The 16,948-nt window shown below is 43.2% G+C and overlaps 1 pseudogene; it reads left to right on the plus strand.

The window, feature by feature from the left end:
• The first annotated feature begins 392 nt into the window (after positions 1-392).
• On the plus strand, positions 393-510 carry LOC126424712 (5S ribosomal RNA; annotated as a pseudogene).
• The last annotated feature ends 16,438 nt before the right edge of the window (positions 511-16,948 follow it).

Here is a 16,948-nt window from a genome sequence, read left to right on the forward strand (position 1 = left end):
TTCAGTGCCGAGGCTGAAGGTCCAAATGTTGGTGCAGACGACGCCAGTGCTTGCACTCGCAGTGGCCCAGGAGGTGTTGGTGCTATACGTGCAGACGACGATGCCTGTGGCATTACGGTTGAAGGCCTGGGTGCAGGCATCAGTGGTGCCATTAATTGGGATGGCAGGCCAAAATCATTCAACATTTCTGAAAAGAAATCACAGTAGTTTAGACATATTACCTTTTTCTGAGTCATCAGTCTTTTTACTGGTTTGATGCAGCCCACCATGAATTCCTCTTCTGTGCCAACCTGTTCATCTCAGCATAAGGTTTACAACCTTTGTCCTCAATTATTTGCTAGATGTAATCCAGTATCTTTCTCTACAGATTTTACCGTCTACAGTAACATAGAGGTAACGGCCTTACCACAGTGGATACACCGGTTCCCGTGAGATCACCGAAGTTAAGCGCTGTCGGGCGTGGCCGGCGCTTGGATGGGTGACCATCCAGGCAGCCAGGCGCTGTTGCCATTTTTCGGGGTGCACTCAGCCTCGTGATGCCAGTTGAGGAGCTACTCGACCGAATAGTAGCGGTGTCGGTCAAGAATACCTTCATAACGGCCGGGAGAGCAGTGTGCTGACCCCACGCCCCTCCTATCCGCATCCTCCTTGAGGATGACACGGCGGTCGGATAGTCCCGATGGGCCACTCGTGGCCTGAAGACGGAGTGCTTTAAGTACAGTACCATAGAATATATTCCCTTGTGTTTTAACAGATTTTCTATCAACCTCCTTCTTCTTGTCAATGTTTTTACATATAGTCCTTTACTTGCCGGTTCTGTGGAGAACCTCCTCATTCCTTACCTTAACAGTCCACCTAATTTCATCTCTAGCACTAAATGTCAACTGCTTCGATGCTATTCTGTTCTGGTCTTGTTATCCCACAATCTATGTTTCACCGCCACACAGTTCTGTCCTCCAAACGACCATTCTCACAAATTTCTTCCTCAAATTAAGGCCTGTGTTTGATACTGGGAGACTGCTCTTGGCCAGGAGCGCCCTTTTTGTCAGTGCTAGTATTAGCATCGCTCCTTTGCAAAGATCCAGGAAACTGATCTTTTACCTCATAATGATTTATCAAAACTATATGTCCTAGACTTTATTCTAGTGTTTGATGAGTTTTTAACTATGTTAACGTTTGCCCTGTTTTGGCAAATGCGGACCACATTTCTGCTTATTAGTATGATTTGGATGATCAGCTTGGAATGTGTTCTACTAATTACTCCACAGAAAACTTTCCAAATGTACTCTCTAATTCCAGGGGCGTCTGATGTAAGTTGTCTGTTATAATTTTCCAACTTGCATATCATAGTTACTAAAGCAGAATGAACAGCAGAGTGGTGTTCCAGATTACGATTAATGTGCTGTAGCTTCCATTCTGTTTCCATAAAGGACACCGCAGGCAGAACGTTTATGATACCTATTCTTGAGCACTGTTCGAGTCGGATTAAAGGAACACTTCGAAGCAATTCAGAGGCGTTGTGCTTAGATTTGCTAGTCGTAGGTTCGATCGACAAGCGACTGTTATGGAGGTGCTTCATAAACTCAAATGGGAACAACTGGAGGGAAGACGATGATATTTCTGCGAAACACTACTGAGAAGATTTAGAGAATCGGTATTTGAAGCTGACTGGAGAACGATTCTACTGCCGCTAACACAAATTTCGCGTAAGGATGACAAAGATAAGTGAAATCGGAAGCATATAGATAGTCGTTTTTCCCTCGCTCTGTTTGCGAGTGGAACAGCAAAGGAAATGACTAGTAGTGGTACAAGGTACACTCCCCATGTACATTTACATTTATACTCCGCAAGCCACCCAACGGTGTGTGGTGGAGGGCACTTTACGTGCCACTGTCATTACCTCCCTTTCCTGTTCCAGTCGCGTATGGTTCGCGGGAAGAACGACTGCCAGAAAGCCTCCGTGCGCGCTACAACCTCTCTAATTTTACATTCGTGATCTCCTCGGGAGGTATAAGTAGGGGGAAGCAATATATTCGATACCTCATCCAGAAACGCACCCTCTCGAAACCTGGACAGCAAGCTACACCGCGATGCAGAGCGCCTCTCTTGCAGAGTTTGCCACTTGAGTTTGCTAAACATCTCCGTAACGCTATCGCGCTTACCAAACAACCTGTGACGAAACGCGCCGCTCTTCTTTGGATCTCCTCTATCTCCTCTGTCAACCCGACGTGGTACGGATCCCACACTGATGAGTAATACTCAAGTATAGGCCGAACGAGTGTTTTGTAAGCCACCTCCTTTGTTGATGGACTACATTTTCTAAGGGTTCTCCCAATGAATCTCAACCTGGCACCCGCCTTACCAACAATTAATTTTATATGATCATTCCACTTCAAATCGTTCCGTACGCATACTCCCAGATATTTTACATAAGTAACTGCTACCAGTGTTTGTTCCGCTATCATGTAATGATATAATAAATATAATAAAGGGTCCTTCTTTCTGTGTATTCGCAATACATTACATTTGTCTACGTTAAGGGTCAGTTGCCACTCCCTGCACCAAGTGCCTGTCCGCTGCAGATCTTCCTGCATTTCGCTACAATTTTCTAATGCTGCAACTTCTCTGTATACTACAGCATCATCCGCGAAAAGCCGCATGGAACTTCTGACACTATCTACTAGGTTATTTATATATATTGTGGAAAGCAATGGTCCCATAACACTCCCCTGTGGCACACCAGAGGTTACTTTAACGTCTGTAGACGCCTCTCCATTGAGAACAACATGCTGTGTTCTGTTTGCTAAAAACTCTTCAATCCAGCCACACAGCTGGTCTGATATTCCGCAGGCTCTCACTTTGTTTACGAGGCGACAGTGCGGAACTGTATCGTACAGTGGCTTGCGAAGAATGTGTGTATATATAGATACAAGTATATTTATATACACTGCCAGAAAAAAATTAGTACATCCTTTTAGAGGTTCCGAATTCACTCAAGACTTACTACTGCAACAGTGCATATGGAATACATGACATGAATGCATTTACAGATCAATAGAACAGGCGGTTCTCTGGTACCAGATATCGACCCACGCTGAAACAGCCGTATTAGTAAGCGGTGTATCCTCCGTGGGCGGCAAAGCAGGCGCCAAGTCTGGCATCCAGTCGATCGTACAGATGGAGAATACTGTCCTGGGATACGTTATGCCACGCCTGCTGGACGTATTCACGCAGTTCTGTGGTTGACGAGCCGCGCGAGTCATTACTCATTCGGTCATATCCCACACCTGCTCGATTGAAGACACATTCGAAGACCGTCCTGGCGAGGAAAGTAGCTACACGTCTTGCAGAGCTCGTTGAGTTTCACGGACAGTGTGTGGGTGAGCACTTTCCTGTTGGAACAACACATCACCTTCCCTTTGCAAGTGTAATTGGCTGTTTAGGTTTTTATATTGGAAACGCCACATAGCGCTCAGTATGAAAATCACTGTCTGTGCTGTGTGAAGTCTGTAGCTGGTTGGCATTGTTGTAATATTCGCTATTGTAGTGTAGGGCAGTTGGATGTGAACAGCGCGTAGCGTTGCACAGTTGGAGGTGAGCCGCCAGCAGTGGTGGATGTGGGGAGAGAGATGGCGGAGTTTTGAGAGCGGATGATTTGGACGTGTGTCCATCAGAGACAGTAAATTTGTAAGACTGGATGTCATGAATATATATATATATATATATATATATATATATATATATATATATATATATATATATATAAAAATTGGTGTTTTGCCCTTAAAGAGCGCATTTGGACTAAACTACATGGCCAGTTCCTTTTGCTGCCTTCCTTGCTGCCCAAACTTCCCTCATTCGCTCGCTGTGTTTCTGTTTCCGGTCCTCTGTCCATGCTTCTTGTCGGCTTCGTGTCTTCGGCTTCATCTTGATTGCCTTTTTGGTTGCCCATATTTCTTTCATCTTCTGGCTGTGATCTTGCTTTCGTTCTTCGGTCCATTTTACGCCTGTTCGTTTGTCGCATTGTATCTCATGTAGTTTACTTTTCTTAATGATGTTTCTGAACTTTATTCTGTCGTTTATTGTGTCTGCTGTTATGTTGAGCTGGTTCAGGTCGTTTTCTACCTCTGCCACCCATTTGTTGTTTCTAGTCGTTACCCAGTCAAAGATCTGTTTGGTCAGCCTGTGTGATGGCATTCTGTATAGGTGTCCATAGAATTGTAGTCTGCGTTTTCTAATCTTTTCTGTGATTGTCTCCGTATGTTTGTACAGTTCCTCTGTAGGTTTCTTGATCCATATTCCATTGTTGTTAGTTGCGCCAAATATTTTCCTAAGTATTTTCCGTTCTACTTTTTCTAATTGTCTGATACGTGTATGCCCTCGGATTAGTGTGGTCTCTGCTGCATATAGTGCCTCGGGGAGCACCACCGTGTCGTAATGGCGTAATTTGGCTTTTTGTGAGATAGACTTCTTGTTGTAATGATTCCACACTACTTTGTATGCCTTGTCCAGTTTAGTCTTTCTTTCTTCATTTGAGTCTCTGTTATGTCCACTCATTTGTAGTGTTTCACCGAGGTATTTGAAGTTTGCTGTTTTGTAAATCGTGCCATACTTTGTGTTCAGAGATGAGAGTTTCTTTGTGCTCATAAACTGTGTCTTTTCGTAAGAGATCTGTAGTCCAGTTTTGGAAGCGATTTCGTGCAGTTTTTCAATAGCGTCTTTTGTTTCCTTTATACCTTTCGTGACAATCGCCAAATCGTCTGCAAAAGCCAGGCATTTAATCTGTAGGTTTCCTAAGGTTATCCCCTGTTGTGATGTTTCCCATTCTTTTATGACCTTATCTAACACCAGATTGAAAAGGAGAGGTGAGAGGCCATCGCCTTGTCGGACACCTGTGCGAATTTCGAAGGGCTCTGATAGTTCCCCACAGAACTTTACTTTTGAGGTCGTGTTGGTTAAAGTTTGATCTATGATAGCCCGTGTTTTGTTGTCTACTTTGTATTCTGCTAGAATTTTGAAGAGAGTTTTCCGGTCGATAGAGTCGTACGCCTTTTTGAAGTCAACAAAGTAAATGATCAGGTTCTGTTGGTGTTGTAAAATCATTTTCAGGTTCCAAATTTGTTCCGCACAAGACCGCCCTTTACGGAAGCCTGCTTGGTATTCCCCAATCAAGTGGTCGGTTTGGCATTCTAGTCTGTTCAGTAAAGCTTTAGAGAGGATCTTGTATGTGACCGGTAGTAGGGATATTCCTCTGTAGTTGTTCGGGTTAGTCTTGTCACCTTTTTTGTGTAGTGGGTGTATCAGGGCAGTTTTCCAGTCGTCAGGAATTTTCATGGTCTTCCAGATGTCTTCCAAGATCCTGTGGATGTCTTTGGTGAGTTCTGGGTCTTGTAACTTCCAGATTTCCGCGATGATGCCATCTTCTCCTGGTGCTCTACGATTATTGAGTGACTTTATTATTTCTTTAACTTCTTCTAGAGTTGGAGGTTCACTATCTGGATTGTATGTGCTCGTTTCTGTCATCATTTCTTCCATGGGGGGGTCCGTGTTGAGCAGTTTTTCAAAGTACTTTGCCAGAATGTCACAATTGTTTTTGGTATTGGTTTCTAGGGTTCCATCCGGTCTTCTGAAGCACAAGTTGGGTGGTTGATATCCAGTCATATTTTCTCTGAACGTTCTGTAGAAGTTTCTTGTATTGTTTTTCATGAAGTCCGATTCGATCTCTGTCAGTCGCCGTTTGTCATACTGTCGTTTTTCACTGCGAATGATTTTGCTTGATTGCTTCTGTGTTTTCAAGAAGTTCATCCAATTCTCTTGGGATTTATGGCAACTAAATTTTTTCCATGCACTGATTCGTTGGTCAATAGCTTGGTCACATGTGTGGTTCCACCAACGGTGTTTCCGTGTTCGTGGTGCTTGTGCTAGTTTCATGGCCTCTCGGATTCTTCGTGAAAGTTGTGTCCAGTCTGTCGTTTTCTCCATTTTAATTTTGTGTAATATTTGTGTCTGGTTTAAAGTAACATATTCTGGATCTGGTCTAACAATTTTGTTCTTCTGGAGCTTTTTCTTGGGCAAAAGACGAATCCTGATCTGTAGTAGGTGGTGGTCTGAGTCGAAGTAGCCTTTACGGGTGTCTATGTTCAAAATTTCTTTTTGTGAGTCTTTCTGCACTATTACGTGGTCGATTTGTAGTTCTTGCTTTCCGCTGGGGAATTTCCATGTGGTAAGTTTTCGTGTTGGTTTCTTGAATTTTGTTGACATAATGGCGAGGTCGTGGCTTTTGCAAAAGTCTATCAGATGTTTTCCGTTTTTGTTGGTGTCCTTGTGTGGAGTATGTTTTCCTGTGATATGTCTGTATATCTTTTCTTTTCCGAGTTTGGCGTTGAAGTCTCCCAGTATTATTTTGACTCTATGTGCAGGAATTTTTCTGATAGTTTCTTCCATTGTCGTCCAGAAGTCATCAATTTCGTCCGGGTTTTTCCTGTTGTAGTCATTAGTTGGTGCATGTGCGTTGATTATTGTGTAGGATTTATTGGCTGATTTCACTGTGATGGTGCTGATTCTTTCGTTTGGTGACGAAAAGTCGATTATGCTGTCCGTGATGGACCTGTGTACTGCAAATCCTGTGCCAAAAAGCCTTAGGTTTTTCAGTTGTCTCGATGGTTTTCCTTTGTATATTCTGAAATTCTCCGTGTTGAAATGGTCTTCGTCTGTGAATCGTGTTTCTTGCAGTGCACATATTTTGATTTGAAATTTTTCGAGAGTGTCTGTCAGTTGCTTCATCTTTCCTGTCTTCATCAGTGTGTTCACGTTGAGTGTGCCGATGTAGTGTTTGCGTTTGGTCTTGAGGGAGTTTGAGAAGCTCCGATTCTTCTCATGATGTCCGTGAGCCCCCGGAATCCGATGCTCACGACAATCCCAGTCTATTGACTGGGGCCCGGGGTAATGAGATTTTTCTCGTTGTACCATCATGATGTTTAGTAGTTGGATGTATGGCATGCTGCCGAGTACAACCTGACTTTCCAGATCAGGAGGTTGGTTGAGGCCGCCACTGACATGCGGAGCAGACGCCTTTTGTAGCCGCCCACTGTGGGAACAGACGCTACTAGTAGTTTTGGTCCGCCCCGAGTATTTCATTTCCTCGGTACCACCTATATCTAGGAGGCATTCCCCTATCCGCCACCTGGGGAGGCGCTCGGTTGCGGGTCTACTAACCGCCCCGATATATATATATATATATATATATATATATATATATATATATATATATATATATATATATATTGGTTTTTGAACACGATTAAGGTAAATACATTGTTTGTTCTCTATCAAAATCTTTCATTTGCTAAGTATGCCTATCAGTAGTTAGTGCCTTCAGTGGTTTGAATCTTTTGTTTAACTGGCAGTAGTGGCGCTCGCTGTATTGCAGTAGTTCGAGTAACGAAGATTTTTGTGAGGTAAGTGATTCATGAAAGGTATAGGTTATTGTCAGTCAGGGCCATTCTTTTGTAGGGATTATTAAAAGTCAGATTGCGTTTAGTGAATGTCTGTGTACGCTCAGTTTTGCTCAGCTGTTTGAAAATCAAATAACGCAGAGCTTTATCAGCACAATAATTCGTTAATTTTTCTAAGGGGAGGTTTCACAAGAACAGCAAAAGACGTGTCTAACAACTGTCTGCATGCACCGAGCGCTTATTAGCGACTCCTCCAGAAATATCAGAGGTGGACGAGAGTTGTAGCTTATCGCACCCCGGAATGTAAGGCCTGGTGTAGGGCCACTATGTTTTGGACGAATGTACTCTACGAGACAGCGCTCGCCGATCACAACATGGGTGCAGGAGGAATCTGCTTTCGTCGCTGAAGACCACGGCGCGCCACTCCAAGTGATGCTCTGACAGCACCAGAGGTGCCGTGCACGTCGACACGAGGGCGTAAGCCGAACACGGGCTACAGTTGCGCACGCCTCTAGTCCCACTACGAACAACCGGTTCGCAAAAGTCCGTGCTGACTCGTCTTGGCTCACAGAGCCTCTTACCTGTGCTGTGGTAGCTGTACGATCTGCCGCTGCTGCTCTTACAGTTGTGACAGTCCTCGTGGGCGTCTGTGCTGCGTGGACATCCTGAATCTCGTCTACGAGTGTGAGAATGTTCACGTGACCACTGATAACAGCGTCACTGCACAACTGACGCTGCACGTCCAGCTCTCTGGAAGGACCATACCAGCACTCAGAAGGCCACAATACGACGCCTTCCAAACTCCGTCAGTTGGCTGCAGGATGCACTTGTGCGTGTGTCTAGCATGGTTGCCTGCTTGCTTCACACGTTTGCCGCCCTCTGAACCTTCTGGCTATGAGCATCCCATATTAAAGGATAGACACAGATGGCGCTCTGTTAACTATACCACTACACAGTCTGTTGGCGAACGACGTTGAAACCATTGTCAGTACATCTACTATCCCCCAGATGGCAAATGTCGTCATTAGATCAAAAGGTGTACTAACTTTTTTCCAGCATTGTATGTTGTGTCTGTCCTTAATGTTTTTTCCAGCAATATATGTGATGTCTGTTCTTTGGGACATTTTGATCCTGCTGCCACTATGAATCAAGGCACAGAGGAATTAAAGACATTATCTGCCGGTGGAGCTGATTTATATCAAATGTAAATAGGTTATACACAACTGATTTATATCAATACTGTAAGTTGAAAATTTGTGCCAAACCGATATTCCAACCTTCGTCTCGTGCTTAATAGGCAGATGCTCAAATGGTTCAAATGGCTCTGAGCACTATGGGACTTAACATCTATGGTCATCAGTCCCCTAGAACTTAGAACTACTTAAACCTAACTAACCTAAGGACATCACACAACACCCAGCCATCACGAGGCAGAGAAAATCCCTGACCCCGCCGGGAATCGAACCCGGGAACCCGGGCGTGGGAAGCGAGAACGCTACCGCACGACCACGAGATGCGGGCAATAGGCAGATGCGCTGACCGCTACACCATCTGGACACAGTGGTCACAACACCACTGCAGACTACCCTAGCATGCCTCCCGTCAGTAGTGTGTGGTATAATTGGAGATTTTGGTTCCGACGGGAGGTGTGCTAGAGTAGTCTATGCGATGGTGGCGGCCACTATGTCTGGATAGTGTAGTGGCCAGAGCATCTGCCTAGTAAGCAGGACACCTGGGTTCAACTCCCAGTCCAGTAAAAATTTTCAAATTGCCCCATTCATTTATATCAGCTCCTCCTGGGAGCTAATGTCTTTAATTTCTTTGGGGCTTGGTAAACGTATTTGTTTGTCACTGAGTTTAGCAAGCCGGTATTTCACTCACCAAACGCTTTTTGCACTTTGTATATTTCACAACCTTCCAGAAGAGCTGTTCTTTGTATGATAGTGGCGTGTGAACCAGATAGTACGTGTAATGTTAATCTTAGTGACCTATGTAAAACATTTGTATTCACTCGAGCCAATGATCACAAATCATAAGAAAATCTCATATATTTATTTATATTTTGTTCTTTTCATCAGGTAAGTTAAATGAAGTAATCTTTTCATGACGGTGGTACTGAGTAACCATGAGGCTTTGCACAAATATCTTGCATAGAAACAGAAAGAGAAATGATCTTCCTCCTTCAACTCAATCATTTGCTCGATGGTAAACCTTTCTCATGTCGTAAGAACATGAGAGGGATTCAGTACAGGATTCCTATTACTATTGTTTGCAGATTCCAGAAGGTAAATTTGCCTCGAGACTTACAGATGAGTTGTTGTGCGCTGCGTTGATATAATGTTTTATGGACACGATATATAACCAGTCAAGATAAGCATTCTAAGCCAAATTGAATACACAATACGACACTTGGCCCTTCTAGTGGAAGGAATCTAGAACATGTTTATGGGATCCAAAGTCAGATTCAGTGATGATAAATTTGCTCAGTTAATAATAGTAAATCACTTCAGATGCTAAAGAGTGCCCGTTGCGCTAACGAGGAGAACACGACTGGTGCCATAACCCGAATTCCCGGAAACTTCGCGCAGTGGAAGAGAGGTTAAAATACGCGAACATGTGTTTCGGCTTATCCATAGATACCGCATCGTATCTGCGAAAGTGACGGCCAGAAACTGCATGTAAGGACGCTATAGTCTTAGCTGAAATCGTGGCAGAATTGCTAGAGTCCTAGGCTGTCAGTTTTCTGCCCTGCGTTCGAAACCCGATAGCTGCATTCATTTATTTTTCTTTTATCCGCATGTTCAGAGAAGGTTACTACACGAATATGTCTTGTCAAGCTAGGGGATACGAGGGCGTTATATAACTGTTAAATCACAAGGGTTTTCGCTATAGGTGTCATACATTTATTATATAATATGTAGATGTATGGTATTTTCAGAGGTTGCAATGTTTTTAAATTCTCACATTCTTATATTTAATTCTTATGTCAATTCCTACATTAATTCTTGTATTTTATTCTTAAGTTTATTCTTCAGAAAGATTTGGTGCATTCCCATGGATGATATAAGTCATAGAAATCTTCGAAACATTGAAATTCCAAACAGCACGAGAACTGCGCGAAGTCGGGTATGCCACAGTGACCTTTCTTCGTACGAATCTCACTCGAGAAAGAAACGTCTTGAACACTGATAACGTGTTTATAATAATTCCGCGGCAAACCCCGTAAAACTGAACCCTTTAGCGAAAACTGTCGCTTGCAGTTGATTACGAATCAAAATACTCCACAGCTGTTTCACAGAAAACAATTTCGAACAATTTTCTCATTTATTTATTTATTTTAATTCATTCACCAGACATGCAATTAGCAGGTGAATAAGGACAACGTTATTTGAATAAAAATGGGAAACATTCGTGTTGCAATCTTCTATAGATAAATTAAAAGGACGGAAATAATAAAATGGTTCAAATGGCTGTGAGCACTATGGGACTCAACTGCTGAGGTCATTAGTCCCCTAGAACTTAGAACTACTTAAACCTAACTAACCTAAGGACATCACAAACGTCCATGCCCGAGGCAGGATTCGAACCCGCGACCGTAGCGCCGTTAACCGCACGGCCACTTCGGCCGGCCACGGAAATAATAATCGGGCTTCGAACAAGCGGGATGAAACTGTGAAGGCGACGCTAACCTTCTGTGTTGCCTTTGGTTGAACTGTCCACTCGCTAAAATGCACATAAAATAACTAGAAAACTGTGAACGTCGTTTTCTCAGAAACGGTGGTGTATCTACGGATAAGCTAAAACACGTGTTCGTTTATTTCAACTTCTCTTCCACTGAGTGATGTTTCTGCGAAATCGGATTTGGCACTGTAAGTATGTGCGCTTGTACTGAATCATACCTGAAGGAGGAACAGATCACGTAATTATACTGTGCATTTTGAGCGTTATTCATTTAGTACAGAGAAAATCTTTAATCAGGGTAATTTTATATGGAACTCGATGGCCACTACTACACAACATAGCCTTTTTCAATTTACAGAAATATTACAATACTACTATACACAATTAAAATCATGCGAATCACTTACTAATTTAGATCATCTTCCTACAATTTTAAAATTCTTGAAGTGTGTAAAAAGCGCACTTGTAGCCACTTTTGGAATATTATTATTGAAGATATTCAGTAAGACCTAACGTGCCTCTAAAGGTAATATGTTAAAAAGCTTTTAAGTCAGATACTCATAATGAAATCGCGTTTTCTTAAATGTAGTTGTAGGTATGTCGATGTACAGACTACCTTAAGTCATATGTAATTCAATTGCTCAGATATATGTTATGAGTAGATCACGGATTTTTAGGTCGTAAAAAAGTGTGTTTTAGGCACCTAAAATAGTCTCCTTCAGTAGTTCATTTAGGCTATATAAAACCTAAAATAGGCTCTAATAAAAATGATGCAGGTAAAATAAAAATAAATTACAATACATAGTGTTGACAGTATGAACATCTTATCAGTCATTAAAACAAGGAGAATGAATATTTGCACAGTTACAGAGCACAGCAATCTACAACATTAATGTTGAACATAACTCCAAATATTTTTGAGTTCCTGCAAGATAAAGATCTCCGTAAAAAAGATGTGGCAATGGTTTAATTAATACATTCGTAGTTTCACATATTCTGACCATAGTTGTCTTCACAGTAAATAACCAAAATCTTTTCTAGGTTTTCTAGTGAAAAGTTGTGGCGCTTGTCAGTCAGAATCAATTTATACGCTGAAAAAGAACGTTCTACATCAACAGATGTGACAGGGTTCAAATTCAAATGGCTCTGAGCACTATGGGACTCAACTGCTGTGGTCATAAGTCCCCTAGAACTTAGAACTAATTAAACCTAACTAACCTAAGGACATCACACACATCCATGCCCGAGGCAGGATTCGAACCTACGACCGTAGCGGTCGTGCGGTTCCAGAATGTAGCGCCTTTAACCGCTCGGCCACTCCGGCCGGCAGATGTGACAGGGGCGTACTTCATTTTCGGCACATGTTGGACAGGAATGCTGCAGTCAGGAGTGCTGGATTTTCCACTAAGTATGTCGACAGCTGCACACAACTCCTTCAGGCCAGTGTTCTTCTGCAAAACCGTTTGCATTTTTTCCCGTACTTTTTCCCCTACATCACCTGGCACTTCATTCATTTTCATTTTGACTTTTTCAAGCAAAGAAATATTGTCGTAGGATAGGTCTCCCTGAGCCTTCTAATTGTGAATTTATTCTTGCCAGAAATGTGTTCAAATGGTTCAAATGGCTCTGAGCACTATGGGACTTAACTTCTGTGGTCATCAGTCCCCTAGAACTTAGAACTACTTAAACCTAACTAACCTAAAGACATCACACACATCCATGCCCGAGGCAGGATTCGAACCTGCGACCGTAGCAGTCCCGCGGTTCCGGACTGCGCGCCTAGAACCCAGAAATGTGTAGTGGGCCCTAATGTAAGATAAGTCCCGTTTGAAAGAAGAATCTTTGAGTAGCTCCATTGCTGCAGTTACGGATGCAGCATCCTCTGGTATATTTTCAACCACCTTCTGGACAGCTGAGAGATGCGTACTATAGTATTCTGCTGCTATCAGCCACGTACACCAGCGGATGACAACAGGCTCTGACGGCAATGGGACATCTGGAAGCTGTTCTTTGAATGCCTGTATTCTTGATGGTGCCTTTGCAAAAATTTTCTTCGCCATGGATAGTACTTTATTTACTTTAGGAAATTGTAGCCTTACTTGCTCTACTATGCGGTTGATCCCATGCACTACACAAGTTACGTGCAGCATCAATGTGTAGAATACTTTTAATAGTTGAAACGCTGCTATCATATATGCAGCAGCATCAGTGACGGCCAGAAGCACCTTATTCTCATCCACTCCGTTTGGGTATAGCACCTTAAGCCCATTGTTCACAAACTGTGCTATTGTTTGTTGGTTAGTGTTGCAAGCTGTTTTGAGTAAATCAAATGAGCCCTGGATGGAGCATCTGGATCTAGCTTGCCAATAATCAGGTTTGCAATGTAACGGCCAAGACTGTCAGTAGTGTCATCCACAGAAATCCATATACAAGATTCTCCAACATCTTCTCGGATCCTGTGCAATGCAGCATTGTAAGCTGAATCCACATAATTCTTTCGTAAAGTTGACTCTGCAGGAATAGACTGATGGCAGTACTTCTCAAGAAAACATCTGAAAATAGGGTTTTCTAGTTTCCTAAAGAGGATGTTTGCTGCCACAAGTGTATGACACAAATCACTGCAGAACTTGTTTTTTTCGGAGGATTCACCAGATTTGTTGGTTAAAAGAGTTTGCTTCAATTTTGACTTTCGTTCAACATTAGCTTTATGTGCGATTCCATCTGCATGCAGAGTTAAGTGAGATTTCTTAACACTCGAAACCTAATACGAGAGAAAAGGGAAATGCAGTTTAGAATCGCATATAAAGAGTATTTCGTATTACTAAAGGATAGCGATAAAAAAAGAATCCTAAGTGACAGGAAAATAAGAAGTCTAAGAAAAACATCAACTACCTCCTTGTTGCATGCTTGGCAGAAAATGATTTTCCCATCTATTGTGTAATGCGGAGAATCTTGCAGCCACTGCCTTATATGAGTAGACTTTGAACTAGCTGTTTTCGGCATGGCGTAGTATTCTCACACAGAAACTAGAATTTATTTTGCACCTAGAACGTCAGTAAAACTTAACACGTCTGTCGCTACACAATGTACTGATTTCGCCGAGACGTAAAGCCCTAAGTTTCCTTCCTTTTTCTAATCTTTGAAAACACAAGAACTCTATGTCAGATTAACGAAATAGGTACTTTTTAGGATTTTCGTGACGAAATAGGCAAAATTAGCCGTCAACGTCGAAGTACGCAATTTTAGGTCCTATGGAACTAACGGTATTCAGTTTAGTTAGTCATGAAACGCATAAGTACCAACTTATATGCAAATTGGAGCTTAGGAAAAAAAAATTGGTTTTAACCTAAAGATCCGTGATCTATTTTTTACATATGAATAATAAAACACCTATAAAGAGTATTTGGTATTAATAGGGATAGCGATATAAAAAAAATAAAAAAAGACCGAAGTGTTAGGCAAATACGAAGCATGAGCGCATATCAACTAGCCACCTTGCTGCACGCTGGGCAGAAAATATTTTTTTCCATCTGTCGTATAGTGTGGAAAAACTTGGAGCCACTGTCTTAAATAATGAAATAGGCACTTTTTAGGATATTAAAGCCGAAACAGGCAAAAATAGGCACTAACGTCGAAATAGGCTTTTTTAGGTCCTATAGAATTAACGCTATTAAGTGCAAATAGTCATGAAACGCAAAAGTACAAATTTTTATGCAAATAGGAACTCAGGAACAAAATAGGTTTTTACCTAAAATCCGCGGTCTAGTTATGAGAGTGCCATTTGTTGGAAATTTTGTTTATGTTGTCGGAGCCTCTTTCTATGCTGTTAGCAAGTAACTTTAGTGAACTTCATCGTTTCTGATAAACTACAAAAGAGTAATATGACGTTTTTTCTCACGAAGTAAACACTTAGACCTTGACGCCGAAGAGTTTTTGGTGACTGTCAGCAAGGTTGGAGAGGTAATCAATCTTGCTTACTCGGTAGTAATAACTCGACGAAGGCACACAGCCGAGACTAATGAGAAATGATATGCATCCCTTTGCTTGACAGCCGATGCCCTTGATCGATAAGCTTCATTGGCGCACAAAACGAGCTCGCCCTTCACCTGTCATCAACAGAATCGTCTCTGCATATACAGTCATTTGTTTTCGTACTTGTTAGAAATTAAAGCTGCCTGACAGTGTGAAACAATAAATTTCAGAAAACTGTCGGGTTAAGAAAAATCGATTTTAAAGCTCAGTATTAATTTGCTTTTTGTTGCACATAACCACAAAAGAATTGCTTCGGGTAACATTCTAGCAAAGTTGTATGGTATTAAGCGTTATTAATGCTTGAAAAGCGCCATAATGAGTTTCAGAACTCGAGTAGAGGTAATAATAACTGAATATGGAACACATAGCTCATGCAAAATAAATCAGCATCAAGCTACAAGTTAGACCATACCACAAAAGACTTTGAGAATCTTGGAAAGCATTTCAGACCACGCGACAAGCTTAGCATCGAGGTTGGAACCTTTTACTTCAAAATAAGAGTGCGCTCGGAAATTTCTTGCACACTGACGGACACACCAGAGTAACTTCTTCGGAGACGGTAAGCTGAGCAGTTTGAGTTCAGACTCTCTGCTCCACGAGCGACGCAACAGAGAGGCATGGCGTGCACCGAGACGGACGTGGCGAAACGAATGAAACGAATCTATGGGAGCAACCGACCGAATGAAAACAATTGTCTCACTGCAGCGGTGCTTTGCGTACTGAGTTGTTCATTCTTTGCTTCCAAGTGAGAAAGACTTTGAAGTTTCTGTGAGTTGAAGCATACATACATTCTTTTTCGTTCTTTCAACTGATTATATCAGTGGTTTAGTTGACTGAGTCATCTACACTCCTGGAAATGGAAAAAAGAACACATTGACAACGGTGTGTCAGACCCACCATACTTGCTCCGGACACTGCGAGAGGGCTGTACAAGCAATGATCACACGCACGGCACAGCGGACACACCAGGAACCGCGGTGTTGGCCGTCGAATGGCGCTAGCTGCGCAGCATTTGTGCACTGCCGCCGTCAGTGTCAGCCAGTTTGCCGTGGCATACGGAGCTCCATCGCAGTCTTTAACACTGGTAGCATGCCGCGACAGCGTGGACGTGAACCGTATGTGCAGTTGACGGACTTTGAGCGAGGGCGTATAGTGGGCATGCGGGAGGCCGGGTGGACGTACCGCCGAATTGCTCAACACGTGGGGCGTGAGGTCTCCACAGTACATCGATGTTGTCGCCAGTGGTCGGCGGAAGGTGCACGTGCCCGTCGACCTGGGACCGGACCGCAGCGACGCACGGATGCACGCCAAGACCGTAGGATCCTACGCAGTGCCGTAGGGGACCGCACCGCCACTTCCCAGCAAATTAGGGACACTGTTGCTCCTGGGATATCGGCGAGGACCATTCGCAACCGTCTCCATGAAGCTGGGCTACGGTCCCGCACACCGTTAGCCCGTCTTCCGCTCACGCCCCAACATCGTGCAGCCCGCCTCCAGTGGTGTCGCGACAGGCGTGAATGGAGGGACGAATGGAGACGTGTCGTCTTCAGCGATGAGAGTCGCTTCTGCCTTGGTGCCAATGATGGTCGTATGCGTGTTTGGCGCCGTGCAGGTGAGCGCCACAATCAGGACTGCATACGACCGAGGCACACAGGGCCAACGCCCGGCATCATGATGTGGGGAGCGATCTCCTACACTGGCCGTACACCACTGGTGATCGTCGAGGGGACACTGAATAGTGCACGGTACATCCAAACCGTCATCGAACCCATCGTTCTACC

The sequence above is a fragment of the Schistocerca serialis genome, chromosome 1 (genome assembly GCF_023864345.2).
Source record: "Schistocerca serialis cubense isolate TAMUIC-IGC-003099 chromosome 1, iqSchSeri2.2, whole genome shotgun sequence".
In the NCBI taxonomy this organism is placed as follows: Eukaryota; Metazoa; Arthropoda; class Insecta; order Orthoptera; family Acrididae; genus Schistocerca; species Schistocerca serialis.